This window comes from Giraffa tippelskirchi, chromosome 11 (genome assembly GCF_054371585.1).
Source record: "Giraffa tippelskirchi isolate mGirTip1 chromosome 11, T2T-mGirTip1v1.2.pri, whole genome shotgun sequence".
NCBI lineage: Eukaryota > Metazoa > Chordata > Mammalia > Artiodactyla > Giraffidae > Giraffa > Giraffa tippelskirchi.
Window position 1 is genome coordinate 50,760,024 of NC_137285.1, and position 15,211 is coordinate 50,775,234.

General features: G+C 43.2%; 1 protein-coding gene across 1 annotated transcript in view; it reads right to left on the reverse strand.

Annotated features, from left to right (window-relative positions):
* Positions 1 to 15,211, reverse strand: part of MAML3 (mastermind like transcriptional coactivator 3) — a 451,114-nt gene that overhangs the window by 319,338 nt on the left and 116,565 nt on the right. The window lies entirely within an intron of this gene.

The window sequence follows — 15,211 nt, forward strand, 5'->3', positions numbered from 1 at the left end:
TTGCCTGGGAAAATCCCATGGACAGTGGAGCCTGGTGGGCTGCAGACCCTGGGGTGGCAAAGAGTCAGACATGACTTAGCGACTAAACAATAATAACAACAACAACAAAAACAACAAAAACGAGAGAGTTCATTCCAAGGCATGTCATCCTTATCCCTTCCACTTCCTCCCACCATTTCCTTTTCTCCTAATGGTTTTTTCCTTTCCCTTCCATTTTGGCTTCTGTATTTCCTTAAAGCCACAGGTTCCTTTCCATTATCGCAGCTTCTTTTCCTCCAGATCTCAGGCATTTAATCCCCACCCCCATCCTTTTCTGGCTCTCCATCCTAGACTCCCGGCCTGATGAGATACAAATTCAGGCTTCCGATGCTGACAGCTAAGACCTTAGGGAGGAGAGAGTGCTGAGGTTACCCCCTGCCACCGGGCCAGCCTCATAACAGAGAAGACAGTTTAAACCCCAGGGATGGTGAAAATCATCATCATTATTACCTCTCCAGGCACTGCAGCATTAGACAGAGATTAAGGCTGCCACCTTTGATAAAGAGAAACTCAGAAATTACATAGGTTAGTAACACAGCATCAGCATATAATACCATCTGAGTTATAATGCCATATTGAGTTATAATACCATAACTCAAGCTCTGGTTATCTCACGATAACAACGACAGCAGAGATGAAAACCCGACTGGAAACAGTGGCAGAATCTAGCGATACGGAGCTTCTGCACTCAATCACCCTCTCCCTCAATATTGCCACTAGTTGGGATTATTCTTGCTAGTCTGTTGTTACATTAGAAAATTTTTAAATCGGGCATTAAAACAAAAGCATAGAGAACAAATGTATGCATACCAAGGGAGAAAGGGGGTGGGGGTGGGGAGAAAAAAGAAAAAGAAAAAAGTTGGGCATTTAAAAGGCACTGGAGCACAAATAGATTAACAAAAGAGAACAGTTGTCCATTACCCTTCCAACGTTTACTCCTTCTATGATTTAAATATTTATTCCTCATATACGGCCAGTGAGTGTCTGAGAGAAACGTCAGAACACTGGATCTTTAACTCTCCTCTGACAGTCAAAGCTGAGATTGGGTGTATATAATATTATTATAAAGAATAAATATTTAAAAGTGAACTAAGTTATTTTTTTCTTATAGACTACCACAGAGAACAAAAAGTTTCACACTAGTTCAAATTCTGAGAAAGTCTACAGCTGTATGTGAGGGGACTAAAAATTTATTAGGGGATAGACAACAAACCCGACAAGCCTGACACAATACTTTTGCTGAAATTTTGCGATATTAAATTTTGATTCAAATGAGTAATCCATTGGCAAAGGCTTAACAATATTGGTTATATAAGGATTTTCAGTGAATGACAGTGTTGAAGTGTAATTTAACTTAAATTTTATAATAATCCCGTAGTAGTGGCATGGAAACTTTTCTTCATAAATTTTCATCTTTCATAGAGTTAGTCACCATGATATTTTGGAAATGACAAGTTTCCTCAAAACTGCCTTCCACCATCTTTACTTGCCAAGACACATCTGAAAATTTCTTCTTTCACAAAGATTTGCCTTCTCTCCCAATTAGGCGATCTCTCCACCCTCTGAACTGAGCTCAAATTCTCTTCGGGGTCTATTTCCAGCCCTACTTTATCCCCACTCCCATGCCTTTCTGGAAGCAACTGTATCAGCAGCTAGAACTAACTTTGCAACCTCTGCTCTGGCTGACTGGCCAGGTGCCTTCTGCAGTGGCAAGTACTAAATAAATAAAAACTGTCCAGTGGAAATGTGGAATTTTGGATCCTAACTCTAGCTCTGTTTCAGATTTGCCTTAGCTTTGAATTAGATCTCATTTCCCCCACCCTACAAACAGTACTGTCATAACTCCAGGGGTTTCCATCAATGGAGATGGTTCTAGGTATAATTTCATTCAACACACTCACTTTCAAAGATAAGGCAAGGGAAGCTTGAAGAAGTTAAGTGTCCCTTTTATCAGAGTTGGTGGTAAAATGCAGACAAAACTGCAAGGAGCTGCTCTAGATTATTTTTGCAGCAGAAGACCTGGTCTTGGAATTGCTTAGACTTCTTTCTAGGTGGCTCTAGTGGTAAAGAACCCACCTGCCAATGCAGGGGACATAAGAGATGCAGGTTTGATCCCAGGGTCAGGAAGAGCCCCTGGAGGAGGGCATGGCAACCCACACCAGTATTCTTGCCTAGAGAATCCCATGGACAGAGAAGCTTGGCGGGCTACAGTCCATAGGGTTGCAAACAATCAGACACCACTGACATAACTTAGCACACAGGCACACTAGCATTGAATGCAGAATGAGTGTAATCTGAATGAAAATTTCAGACATGAAATTATTCTGTTCTCAGGGAGACTGAAATTGTCAACTAGTTACAGTTAAAGCAGAGATTTAAAATCATCTTACTTCAGGACTTCCCTGGTGGTCTAGTGGTTAAGAATTCACGTTCCAACGCAGGGCACATGAGTTCGACCCCCATTTGGGGAACTAAGATCCCACATGCCACAGAGCAATTAAACCTGTGCAATGCAACCAGAGAGCCCATGGGTTCTAGAAACCCGTGCGCCACAAGAAGAGAAGCCTGTGTGTCACAACTAGAGAAAGTCCTGTGTGCTGTAATGATGATCCAGTGAAGCCAAAATCTAAATAAAATAAAATCATCTCACTTCTCCATTCAGTTCCTCACCAAGCCTCAGCAAGCTCAAAGTCCTTTGACTATAAAAGCTGTTAGCCGTCTGAGAATAATGTCTATTGCACATTACAGAAAATAAGAGTACTAGACTCACACACACGGTAAATGGGTATAATCCTACTGAAGCACGTTTAGTCAAATGTTATAAAAGACTTTGAATATGTGAATCCTCTTCAACCTGTCAAATTTGCCTCTAAAAATTTATTTTAAGGAAAATTCACTAGAGATCTAGAAATATGATCAATTTTTATGCTTCTTTCTTTACACTTGGGGAGACATTCCAAGATTTCTTACAATGAATTTATGTCATTTCTGTCATTGGAGGGAAAAAAAAAACTCTCATAAAGAATGAGGTGATGGAACCGGTTGCTGACCTTCCAAGGTCAATTTTAGCTCTCTCAGGCTCTGCTTGATGCTTTCTTCCTGGTCAAAATGTTATAGAAAGCGAAAAACTGTGTTTTCTGGAAGAGGTCACCAACTTGTAACTGTGAACAGGTGTTTGGAACACTAGTTGGTGTTTGAATTTTTGAAAAGCTACAGAAGAACAAGGATCCAGCTGAAACTCTTCTTCTCACATGGATTTCACACAATCAGTTGACCTAAAAATACTCATTGAACACAACCTATGACCAGCATGGCCCTGCAAGCACTGTAGAAACACACCTCAGGAGCATTTCCTTGCTCTTCATGACTATATCTCTGCCTTGAAGCAATGACATGTTGTTAGTTGCTCATTTGTGTCCATTCTTTGCAACTCCATGTACTGTAGCCCCCCAGGCTCCTCTGTCCGTGGAATCCTCCAGACAAGAATACGGGAGTGGGTTGCCATGCCCTTCTCCAGGGGATCTTCCTGAACTAGGGATTGAACCTGGGTCTCCTGCATAGCAGGCAGATTCTTTACTGTCTGAGCCACCAGGGAACCCCCAAGCAATGACATAAACCCATGAAAAGATGACCGTGAATGAAAGGCACAATAAATTTCCAAATACAAAATGGAGTAATTTAGAAAAGGGAGACACTCAGGCAGAACTATCATTTGGATTTTTTCATAAGATGTTACAGAAAACTCAAACAAACTTTTTGGTCAAACCGATACATGATGCAGACAGGCTTTGCAGAGCAGGAAGGATTCAAGCCTTGAAAAAGAGATGGAGGCGATGTCTGGGAAAGGACCGACCTAGGAGGTGCAGTGAAATAAATAAAGATGTTCAGGAAAGAGACATATGGGACCAAAGGGGAGAGGGAAGGAAGGAGAAACAAACTAGGAATGTGAAATTAACAGATGCAAACTACTATACATAAATTAGATAGGCAACAAGGATTTACCATCTAGCACAGGGGACTATATTCAATATCTTCTAATATCTATAATGGAATATAGTCTGAAAATACATATATAACTGAATCACTTTGCTGTACACCTGAAACTAACGTGTTATTGTAAATTAATTATACTTAAAATTTCAAAAAGGTATACAGCGCCTCGAGTTCATGAGACATTTCAGAAGTTTCACCTACAGGATGAAGTCAAAACCCAGTGGCACAGAGAGCCCTTCCCAATCTCACTCAAACCTCTAGCTTCAGTTCTCACCACTGTACTGAATTTCCTTCCAGTTTTGGTTCCTTGCCTCGCCATATTCTGTTCCCTCTGTCTTCCTTATTTCTTTACCTGCAATTCCTACATATTTTAAAGTCCAGTCTAAATGTCAGCTGCCCCATGAAGCCTTCCCCTAGTTGTTCACACTGTTTGTGACACCATCATGCTTTTATTATTGCTTCTTTCTATAAAAAACCATAATGACTCTGTTTAGGATTCTGCCACCCACTTTTGACAATGAACTCCACAGGCACAAGGGACCATGTAGTACTTTGTTTCCCAGACTTTGTATTATTAGTCTTGAGGAGAACGTCAAAAGCATTTTTGCCAAAAGAGTAAGTGAAAGAATGAGTAAATGTAAGTAACAGTGAAAAATGGAGGACAGGGTGAAAAAGGTTTTACTGGTTTTGAGGGGTAGAAGATGAGTCAGAGGGAAAGGCTGACTGGGTCCAGCCTGAAGGGTACCTTGAGTCTCTGACGGCATTCGCCCATCAGTGAGCAAACACTCACCGAGGGGTCTGTTTTGTGCAAGATACTACACAAGACATGTGGCACAGTGGTGAAGACCATGGAGAACCTGGGTTTAGAGCAGTTCTGATGCCTCCTGGCTCTGTGATCCTGGATAAGTCACCTCATCTCTCTAGGGGTCAACTTCCAGGCATGTGAAATGGGTAGGATGAGAGTGCCCCAGCACCCAGGGTCGTGAGGAGGATTCAATCATTGACGGGTGAGAAGGTGTAAGTGGGGCGCGCTGGCCAGGCACTGAGCGTAAAATGGAACAATGTCTGCCGGTGTTAAGCAGAGATAGAAGACTTCAAAACCTTTCTTCACTTCTTATTTTTAAACCTTCATGAGGTAGATTAAATGATTTACCTGCTTTTGAAAACACAGCTGCCTGAATATAAATTGTTTTTGATCACTAATCATCTTACAGTGGGTCTCTCAGAGTCATCCTTATATACAGCTCTTCTCACAGTGTGTGTGTATGTGTGTGTGTGTGTGTGCGTGCGTGCATGCGTGCGTGCGACTATAGCCCACCAGGCTCCTCTGTCCATGGAATTCTCCAGGCAAGAATACTGTAAATTCTGGAGTGGGTCTCCAGTGTAATACTGGAGTGGGTTGCCATTCTCTTCTCCAAGGCATCTTCCTGATCCAGCAATTGAACGTGCATCACCTGCATTGGCAGGTGAATTCTTTACCACTGCAACACCTGGAAAGCCCTTCTTCTCACAATGCAGACAAACAACAGCTTTGTATAGCACCCAAATGTTCATGAGAGGTTTCTGCACCTTTCACAAGAATCCTGTGAGGTAAGCCAGCCAAGTATCACGAAAGAGGTCAGGCTAGGACCCAGAGTTTCCAAGTACTTGCCAGGGCTCCTACTGCTTACCCAGTGGCCTCATGGAAGAGAAGGGACTGAATACAACCTGGTCTCAAGCTGCAAACTAGAAGTTCATTCCTTATAAAAGAATATCTGATGTGTGAGATAATACAGTTGTGATTTGACTTTGACAGAAACTTTTGACCAAAAAAGTCAACCTTTACGAATTTGTTGAGGTTTTATTGTCCAATGTTCAAACATCTATGAATTCAACTACTCAGTAACTGTACAAAGTTCTGTTTTGCTTTGGATTTAAAGGTCTGTATAGTCAAAGCTATGGTTTTTCCAGAGAGTTGGACCATAAAGGAAGCTGAGCCCCAAAGAATTAATGCTTTTGAATTTTGTGGTGCTGGAAAAGACTCTCGAAAAGCCCTTAGACAGCAAGGAGATCAAACCAGTCAATCCTAAAGGAAATCAATCCTGAATAACCCTGATTTTAATAATAAAATCAACCATGAATCAACCCTGAATTGGAAGGACTGATGCTGAAGCTGAAGCTCCAATACTTTGGCCACCTGATGTGAAGAGCCAATTCATTGGAAAAGACCCTGATGCTGGGAAAGATCGAAGGCAGGAGAAGAAGGGGACAACAGAGGATGAGGCAGTTGGATGGCATCACCGACTCAATGGACATGAGTTTAAGCAGGCTCTGGGAGATAGCAAAGGACAAGAAAGCCTGGAGTGCTGCCATCCATGGGGTTTCAAAGAGTGAGACACAACTTAGCGACTGAACAACAACATTAAAAAAAGCATTCCTATTAATATTATTTGATTGTAGGTGACGCCCTCCTTGTCTGATTCTAAGAAATTTCACTTAATGATATACAACCAAATCAAAGCAAGAAATGGTGGAGGTTCTTTATGGGTTGAAGGCAATTTATCAGACACAAGTCAAAATGTGTTTAGCTGTTCAACAATACAAGTCTAGGAAGATCTAAGGTTAAAGCCTCAAAGATGAAGGGCCCGTGCTCCAAATGACTGAGATCAATACAGTCATTTTCTGAACTGAAGTTTGAACTCAAGACCAGGTTTTCTTCCCTGTTTTTATCCAATAGCACCACTAATGAAATCATCACTTAATAAAATACAGTTTTTAAGAGATAACCCGTGTCTTTACCTCTAGGGAATATGCAAACTCTCTCCCTTAAAATGCTAATAGAACAATAAAGTGAAAGAGTTAGTCACTCAGTCGTGTGCGACTCTTTGCAATCCCATAGACTGCAGCCCACCTGGCTTCTCTGGCCATGGAATTCTCCAGGCAAGAATACTGGAATGAGTTGCCATTCCCCTCTCCAGCAGATCTTCTTGACCCAGGGATTGAACCCAGGTCTCCTGCATTGTAGACAGATTGTTTACCATCTGAGCCACCAGGGAAGCCCAATAGAACAATAAAGTTTAACACCAAATTGTTTCATTTAAGGCTGAGGGATAAAACTTTCTTTCTTTTCAGAACTTGCTGTTTACTTTCTTTCCCCCATTCTCACCACCGTTATTTTTTATTTTTAACTTTTTAAATTGAAGTATAGTTGATTTACAATGTTGTGTTTGTTTCAGGTGTACAGCAGAGTGACTCAGATATATGTTTCTGAAAATATATATATTTTAAATATGTATCTGCTATACATGTGCTCTTTTTCAGATTCGTTTTCATTATAGGTTGTCACGGGATCTTGAGTACGGTCCCGTGTGCTATACGGTAGGTCCATGTTGTGTATCTGTTCATCTCAAACTCCTAATTTATCTCCTCATTCCCCTCTGATAACCGTAAGTTTGTTTTCTACGCATAGCTGTTTATTTTTTTGTTAGAGGTTTTCCCTGCTGTCTTTCTCATTGAAGAGCTCACAGATCTAATAGCAGAGCTGGGAATGGAGGAAGATGAACTCAAACCAGAAATAAAGCATATCTCCAACAGGCAATGGCTTGTAAAGGAAAGTACAGATCAGGACATATTTCTTTTCTAAATGGCTTGTTATACCACAGCCTTATGCTGTTCGTAGTGTTTCTGCTTACATACCCTGCTGGTCAAGGTTTTCATTAAATACCAAGCATGTGTGTTTTTCTAATGCATTTGAGGCCCACTCTGCCATAGCATGTGCTAATGTGAGGCGAGAGGAGAAGGTACCAATTGCCCAGGTTGCAGCCTGCAGTACAGGTGGACACAGCAGTCAGGGAGCGGGCTGCAGGGACCTCAGTCATCCAACATGCAGGAATGTGCGTATTTATCGACTGCATCTGCATTGTCAGGGAAGACTACACGCAGGATGAAAGAGCTACAGCAATTCCAAACCTACGCCTCTTGAAATGGCTATGCTGCTGCTGTGCCACACAAGACCCTTTCAAGTTGACACCTTGGGCTCAGCCCCTTCCACAGCTCAGTGCAGACTGCACGGCACACCCTTGATCCCAGGACAGCTACAGCAGCAGGATCTCCTTGGGCAGAAGGAACAGAGATGCTGAGAAGGAATGGGTCCCATTTTCTGCCTCAAACACACTTTCAGCCTTCCTTTTCCCACTCCAAGGGAAATACCCTTTCTTCCTCTCCCTATTTAATAGTCACACAAGGATAATTTACTTAAAAGTTGTTAGGTTACAAAAATAATCATGCTCCTCTCTTTCATTTCTTTTCCCGGCAGTTGGTCCCCTAGAGCTGATCTTGAGAGTCAAAACCTTGGTGTGTATCTTAAAGCATCTAAGAATGGGGAGGGGGATGTGGAAGGGGCTAGTCTAAGGCTACAAAGCTTCAATATGCAAGATGAATTAAGTCTGAAGATGCACTGCACAAGGGGCCTAGAATAAACAATGCTGAATTGCATACCTATTTGCAAGAGGGTAGATGTTGTGTTCGTACCATGGAGGGAAATAAGTTACTCTTTTAAAAAATAAAGGGAGCAGGAGGAAAATTTTGGAGGGGATGGGTAAGTTGAAGGTCTTGATTGTGGTGATGATTGTGTATTCGTACCTCCAAACTCAGCAAGTTGCATACATTAAATGTGGACATTTTTTAGGCTGTCAGTCAGACCTCAATAAAGTGGCTTTAAAGAGGAAAAAACAGCAAAGAAGAGCCCCGGAGGGCAACGATGCTCAAGAGTACAACATGCTAGTGCTAGTGTTAGTCCCTCAGTCGTGTCCGACTCTTTGCCACCCCACGGACAGTAGCCCGCCAGGTTCCTCTGTCCACGGAATTCTCCAGGCAAGAATACTGGAGAGGGTTGCCATTCCCTTCTCCTGGGGATCTTCCTGAACTAAGGATTGAACCCAGGTCTCTTGCACTGTGGGGAGATTCTTTATCGTCTGAGCCATCAGGGAAGCCCATACAACGTGCTACATGCTGCAATTACAGCCCTGCTCCTGGGCTCCTCCATCTTCCTTCCCAACATGGACCGACACTGACTTCAACCACACAGATTTATATCACACCAATACGGGCACAAGTTGGTCCCAGGCAGAAGTTGATTTCATAGTGGCCCTACCTGGGGGGAGACCAAAGTAGAAGACATTGTATAATTTCACTGGTATCCCTAACTCTGCTGCTGACTGGGTAACACAATTCAGTACGTTACCTGGAAAATGAGGCGCTCAGAACCCCGATTCTTCTTTCCCCGGAACATCTTAAAAATCAAGGCTGTTTACCATGAAGTACTAGAAATGCTTTCTGACCCTCTGCTTTAAAAATAAATAAATAAATAGAACTAAGACGTGAGGAAGAAGTCTCCTGACTTAGTTTACACGTGAATCCTTACCACACGAGGATCACTCTGTTCTGAAACCAGAGTTGGTGCTTTAACCAGAGATTTCGATAAATCAGCTAAAAAGAAATGGCCTCCATTGAAATGACTAAGCAAGTGACCTGAATGTTATTTTCTCTCAACAGCCTGAGCAACATAAAAAGAAAACGAATCCAAAAAGGAAATCTGAGTAATGCCAGGTGTCTACAAGACTGTGTCTGAGAAAGTGCGCATCTCCTTGTGCCATGACTCTTGAGAGGTCTGCAGCTTCAGTTCTGACCGGCCGCTCTGTTTCACTCTGCACTAAGCTAAGCAGCAATAGTTTCGTGCAAACCAGACAGCCCAGCTCTCCAGGTTTGAAACACATCCAGAAACGCACCCTTCTTCACTAAGCCAAGGCCCAGTGAGCTTAGAGGTGATCCAAGGCACATGGATTTCAGGGCATATCAAACTACTTTTCAGAAAACCATTTCATTTAACAAACTCCAGGCAGGCACCCTGACTCGACATCACCTGTAAGGGCCTTTTGTCTCAGGGCGGCGCCGCTCTGCCGGATGGGGCTCTCTTTGAGGGGATAATTGGTTTGGCTGTCCATTCCACCCATCAGGTGATAGAAAACTATCAATCAGGCTAAATGCAATGTGAGAGAAGTCTCTTTAGCCAATTAGTCAGTAATGAGAACATTAGCCGCGGTATCTTCTGCAAAGGGCACCTTAGCCATTCCACTGGAGTCTGAGAAGATGACAGTCTTTGTGTGATTAATAAAGATCACAGGATGCTTCAGAAATTCTACGCAGTGAAGAAGAAAATCAGACGGCAATGCACTCGGAGGCACTACATATCTTCTGCGCGCTACATGAAAACACGAGAAACACAGAACCAAAAGACTTCAGAACTGGAAGCGACCTTGGAGATAATTTGATCCAACTCCCCGGTTTTACAGATAAGGCGGGGAAAAACATGACTCATCCAAGGTCACACAGCTGACTGGCAGAGGTGTACCCCTCAGTGCCCTAAATAAAAAATTTAAGGATGTTGAAAACAAGTAAATCAAAGACAACACAACCTACACAAGGCTTCCGATTTTTTTGTGTGTGTGATTTTAGCCGACCCTCCCCCAGGTCATACAGAGGTGAGGTGGAGGTGGATCCTCCTTGGGGTCCTCCCATTCCATCTGGGTGACCCACGCAGAGGGCACCTAAGGTAGAGATACACTCACTCCATCACTAACAAACATCCTCCCCAGAAATGCAAGATGCCCTACCCCTAACAACCCTGGTATTTTGATATCCATCTTTTGTCTCTGCTGGGGGCAAGGATCTTGCATTTTACTTCCTGGACTTCCTAGGGCTAAGCACAATGACTTCACATGGTATGTTGAGGAAGCATCCTATGTATTTAGAGCAATGACTTCTAAGCCATACTGACCGAGTCCATTAACACCAGTTCAGCCACTGACTAGATGTGTGGCCTTGGGCAAGCACCGCACACCTTGTACCTCAGTTTCCCCATCTATAAAATGGGGATAAAAATACTACCTACCCTTCAGGATTGTTATCAGGAGTAAATGAATTAGTCTACACAAAACACAAAGAACTGACACGTGCAAGCTCTGCTGTTATTCGGGAAGGTGCTCCTGGGATGACAGCTGCGGTAACCTGTGTATACAGGAATAATGCTGTGGTAAATTAGACCAAAGTAAATTCCATAACCTTCTTTAGGATGACGGCTGAGGGCATGATGGGAAGGAGAGTTACATTCCAAAGGCAGAGCCAAGGTGGGGCTGGTGCGATTGAGACAGCTACCTGTCAAAGCATCACTGAAGCTTTGGATGATGAGGCCATAACATCTGACCTGCCTGGGGGGATCTGTGTATCCACTCACTCCTGCAGCCCACGAGCCAAGGGGCCCTGTTTCAGGTGGTCTTTCATGATGAGCTTGACTCTTGAGCACTCAAGAGGTCTGAGAGTCCCAGCACACCTTGGTCAGAAACATTCCCCTTCGTGGAGTCTCCAGGGCCTGACCTTGGAGATGACATCACCTCTTCCATGAGGCTTCTTTCACCTGCTCCTCTGACTGGCCCCCTGCCCTGCACTCACCACACTGCACTGTCACTGCGGGCTGACTGCCATGGCTCCCCTACTCTTTCCATTTCTGAATTTCCTACTCACCAGGAGTGCCTCCTGAACTCAAGGTCAGGCAAGAACTTGACAAAAGGGCCCCTTCACTGGATTGGCCCAGTGTTACAGACGCCCAGCAACAAGAGCCACTCTGATCTGGAGTGCTAAGGCACTGGCAGAAAATGCATCTGAGACTTTTCTCTTTTATCTTTTCACAGCAAAGCAACTCTGCTATCACACCTACCAACACTGACCCCCCAAAAGAAAAAGAAAACATACAGGAGAGCAAAGGCAAACTCTTCTGCCACTGCTGGGGTTCGGAGAGAAACCATACACACACCCAAATGCTCACAAAAGCCAAACAAGAGGACTAGGGAGAGCGAGCACACGGAGACACAGGTGGATGCACACAAGACCAACCACGTGCGTGCTAACTGAACATTTAGGACAGGAAAGGGAAAAGGGAGGGACGCCGCCTGACTTCTGACTCTTTCCCTTTATAGAGCATGAATGTTGTTGTTTAGTCGCTAGATGTGTCCTTTTTCTTTTGCATCCCCATGGTCTATAGCCCACCAGGCTCCTCTGTCCATCGGGATTTCCCAGGTAAGAATACTGGAGTGGGTTGCTATTTCCTTCTCCAGGGGATCTTCCTGACCCAGGGACTGAACCGTCATCTCCTGCATTGCAAGTGGATTCTTTACCACTTAGCCACCAGGGAAGCCTATAGAGTATGAATATGGAGTCTCACATGAGAAAAACCAAGGGAGAGGGAGGGGGTGGGGAGGGAGAGATGGCTACCTTCTCATTCTCATTTCTAGTCCATCATAGTGTTGAGAACATCTGCAATCATCTGAATGAATGAGCTGACATTTGGATAGGAGTCAGAGAAATGTATCTTGAACTTGGGAGACATTTCAAAACTCCCAAGAGCAAGGTATGCCTCGTGTGGTTCTCAACCACTACACAGAATTCACAGAAGGAATTCATCTCTAGGCAGAAAAGATGGCACTTCATCTCAGGTGGCCCTTCCACATGAATGTGCACAGTTCATGAGCCCCATTCTCTCCCATACAAGGTGAACACAGTTGACATCTACTAATGTGTCCAGCCCTCTTTCCTCTAACCCCTGGGTACCATGTTACATCTAATATGATGTTCACCCTCTCAAAAAAAAAAAAAAACAAAACCAACAATACACAGGGTAAAGTGCTTAACAAAAGGACAACCTAATTTGGTGAAAAATGCAAATGTTAAGCTACACACAGAGTAATTGCCATATTTATGTCTTTCATGCTGACCTCATCTTGCCAGAGTATGGGAATCAGTGTCAGGAATGAACCTTTCACTGATTCAAATAGGATTCAAATATATATATTATACATAATAACAGTCTTCTTCCACTATTACATAAACATAAAATATTACCCTCCTTCCATTCTGGAGATGTTATGACAATCTGAGCTAATACATTAAATTCAACTCAAGTCCCCGAGAGAACAGAACTACAATTACTATTTAGCAAGTGTTGGATCTGTTCTGCTTGCCTCCGAATGCATTGCATGAAACTTTCATGGAATCACTGTTGTATGACACACTGTGAATATTTTTTAAACTTTTATACTCCTGATGTCTAAAATAAGACTATTTTCTTTAGGTAGGAGTTATTTAATGTCCAATAATATGCAAGCATTTCTATATAGATGCATATTGAGTTACCTTAATTTTAGAGAGGCAAATTACACTGTTTGGGGAGAGAGTCTTGAAGCACCAACTATGAATGAACATGATTATATACCTACTACTTGGAACTACACCTTTAGGTTCCATGGAGTGGGGCAAAGGTAGGAATGATGATAAAAAAAAGAAGCAGGAAGAAGGAGAACAGAAGAAACAGAAGAGAGGAAGAGGGAGCAAGGTAGGTGCATAACTATTCAAAATTGGAGAAATGGAATTAAATCCATCACTCTTCCCTCAAACAATCAAAGGTGTGATCTCATCCCTAGCTCTGTTTAAAATGGGAGAACATTTTTAAAAATGATTCAGACAATGAGATAAGCAAAGAAAAACCAAACTAGGATTTAAAGGGAATGTTGCAATTCCATCATCCAGACAGGGTATTTCAGGAGAGACCTCTAACCAGAGGATATCTCAGTGAGATTAGGTGGGTAGACATCTCTCGTTCATGAGATAAATGAATACGACAGTTAACCTTGACCAAGGTCTTACTAAGTGAAAGGTGCTGATCGGAGGTCATATTAACTCACTGAATCCTCAGAAAGCTCCGGGTAAGTGGAGCTTCCCATTATTATATTAATATAATAATAATTATTATTATTCACATTTTACTAGTAACAAGTAAGGAGCACACCCAAATCACACAGCCAGGAAATGGCAGAGCTGGGATTCAAACACAGTGGTTTAACTACAGATCCAGCACCATTAACCATTTTGTGAGGGAGGGAGGGAATGAGTGAATGAATGAATGAATGCAAAAGTCGTGCCGATGGTTTCTAACTTGTGGCTTTAATGGCTGCTGGCAGGGCTGGTCGGTACCACAAACAGTTGCCTTCTAAACATGGGTCACCGAAACCACGCCTCACACACACCCTCACCGCATCCCCATCCCGACCTGGTCCTCCTTTTTCAAAGGGGCAAAGTCGGAAGGAAGGTTGCCGTCTCCCTTGTCTGACCCTGAACATTAGGAACATGTGACAAGGCAGAGCCTCACGCAAGACTGACTGGGGGGCTTCCTGCGGGCTCCATGGAACTTCCTGCTGGAGAACAGAGATGGGTCCTTGTGCTCTGGCAACATCCCAAGCGGGCACACAACTTTACACAAAGTCTGAAGTTTCAGTTAGTGGCATGGTCTCCACTTCCTGTTCCAAGCTGTTGAGTAACAGTCGTGTGGGGTGTCTCCACTTGCATGGTGAGGACCTCGAGAGGCTCATAAACAGGTCTCCCTTGACGTGGGGCCGAAGAGATCAAAGTTTCAAATGCTGCACCAGAACACTAAGCATATGATGATTTGAACATGACAAAAGTGTTTTACTGCATTTTTCTCTTTCCCTCTGCTTCTCACCCCTCTTCTCTTTATTTCGCGAGTCTCCATCAATGGAGGCCAATAGGAGACGTTTCTACACTCATTTACCTTTAGCTCTGTTCAACTTTCAGATCCTATGCAGCATTCTTTTCCTTACTCAGCTTCAACTTTGTTTCCTTTGAGAAATGTGCTGCTTCAAAAGTCCTGATTTGAGGGACTTCCCTGGTGGCTCAGTGGTAAAGAATCCGCCAGCCAATGCAAGAGACATGGGTTCAGTCCCTGTTCCAGGAAGATCTCACATGCTGCAGAGCAACTAAGCCCATGGCCACAACTATTGAGCCCATGTGCCACAACTATGGAAAGCCCTCGCACCCTAGAGCCTGTGTTTTGCTACAAGAGAAGCCACGGCAATAAGCCAGAGCACCAAAACTACAGAGTAGCCCCCATTTGCCACAACTAGAGAGAAAGCCTGGGCAATAGCAAAGACCCAGCACAGACAAAAATAAATAAATAAATAAATAATTTTTTAAAATAGATAAATAAAAGAAAGGTTAAAAAAATAAAAGTCCTGATTTTTAGCTTATAAGAATGTTGAGGAAGAGGCCCCCAGAAGGCAATACTGTAACATTTTCC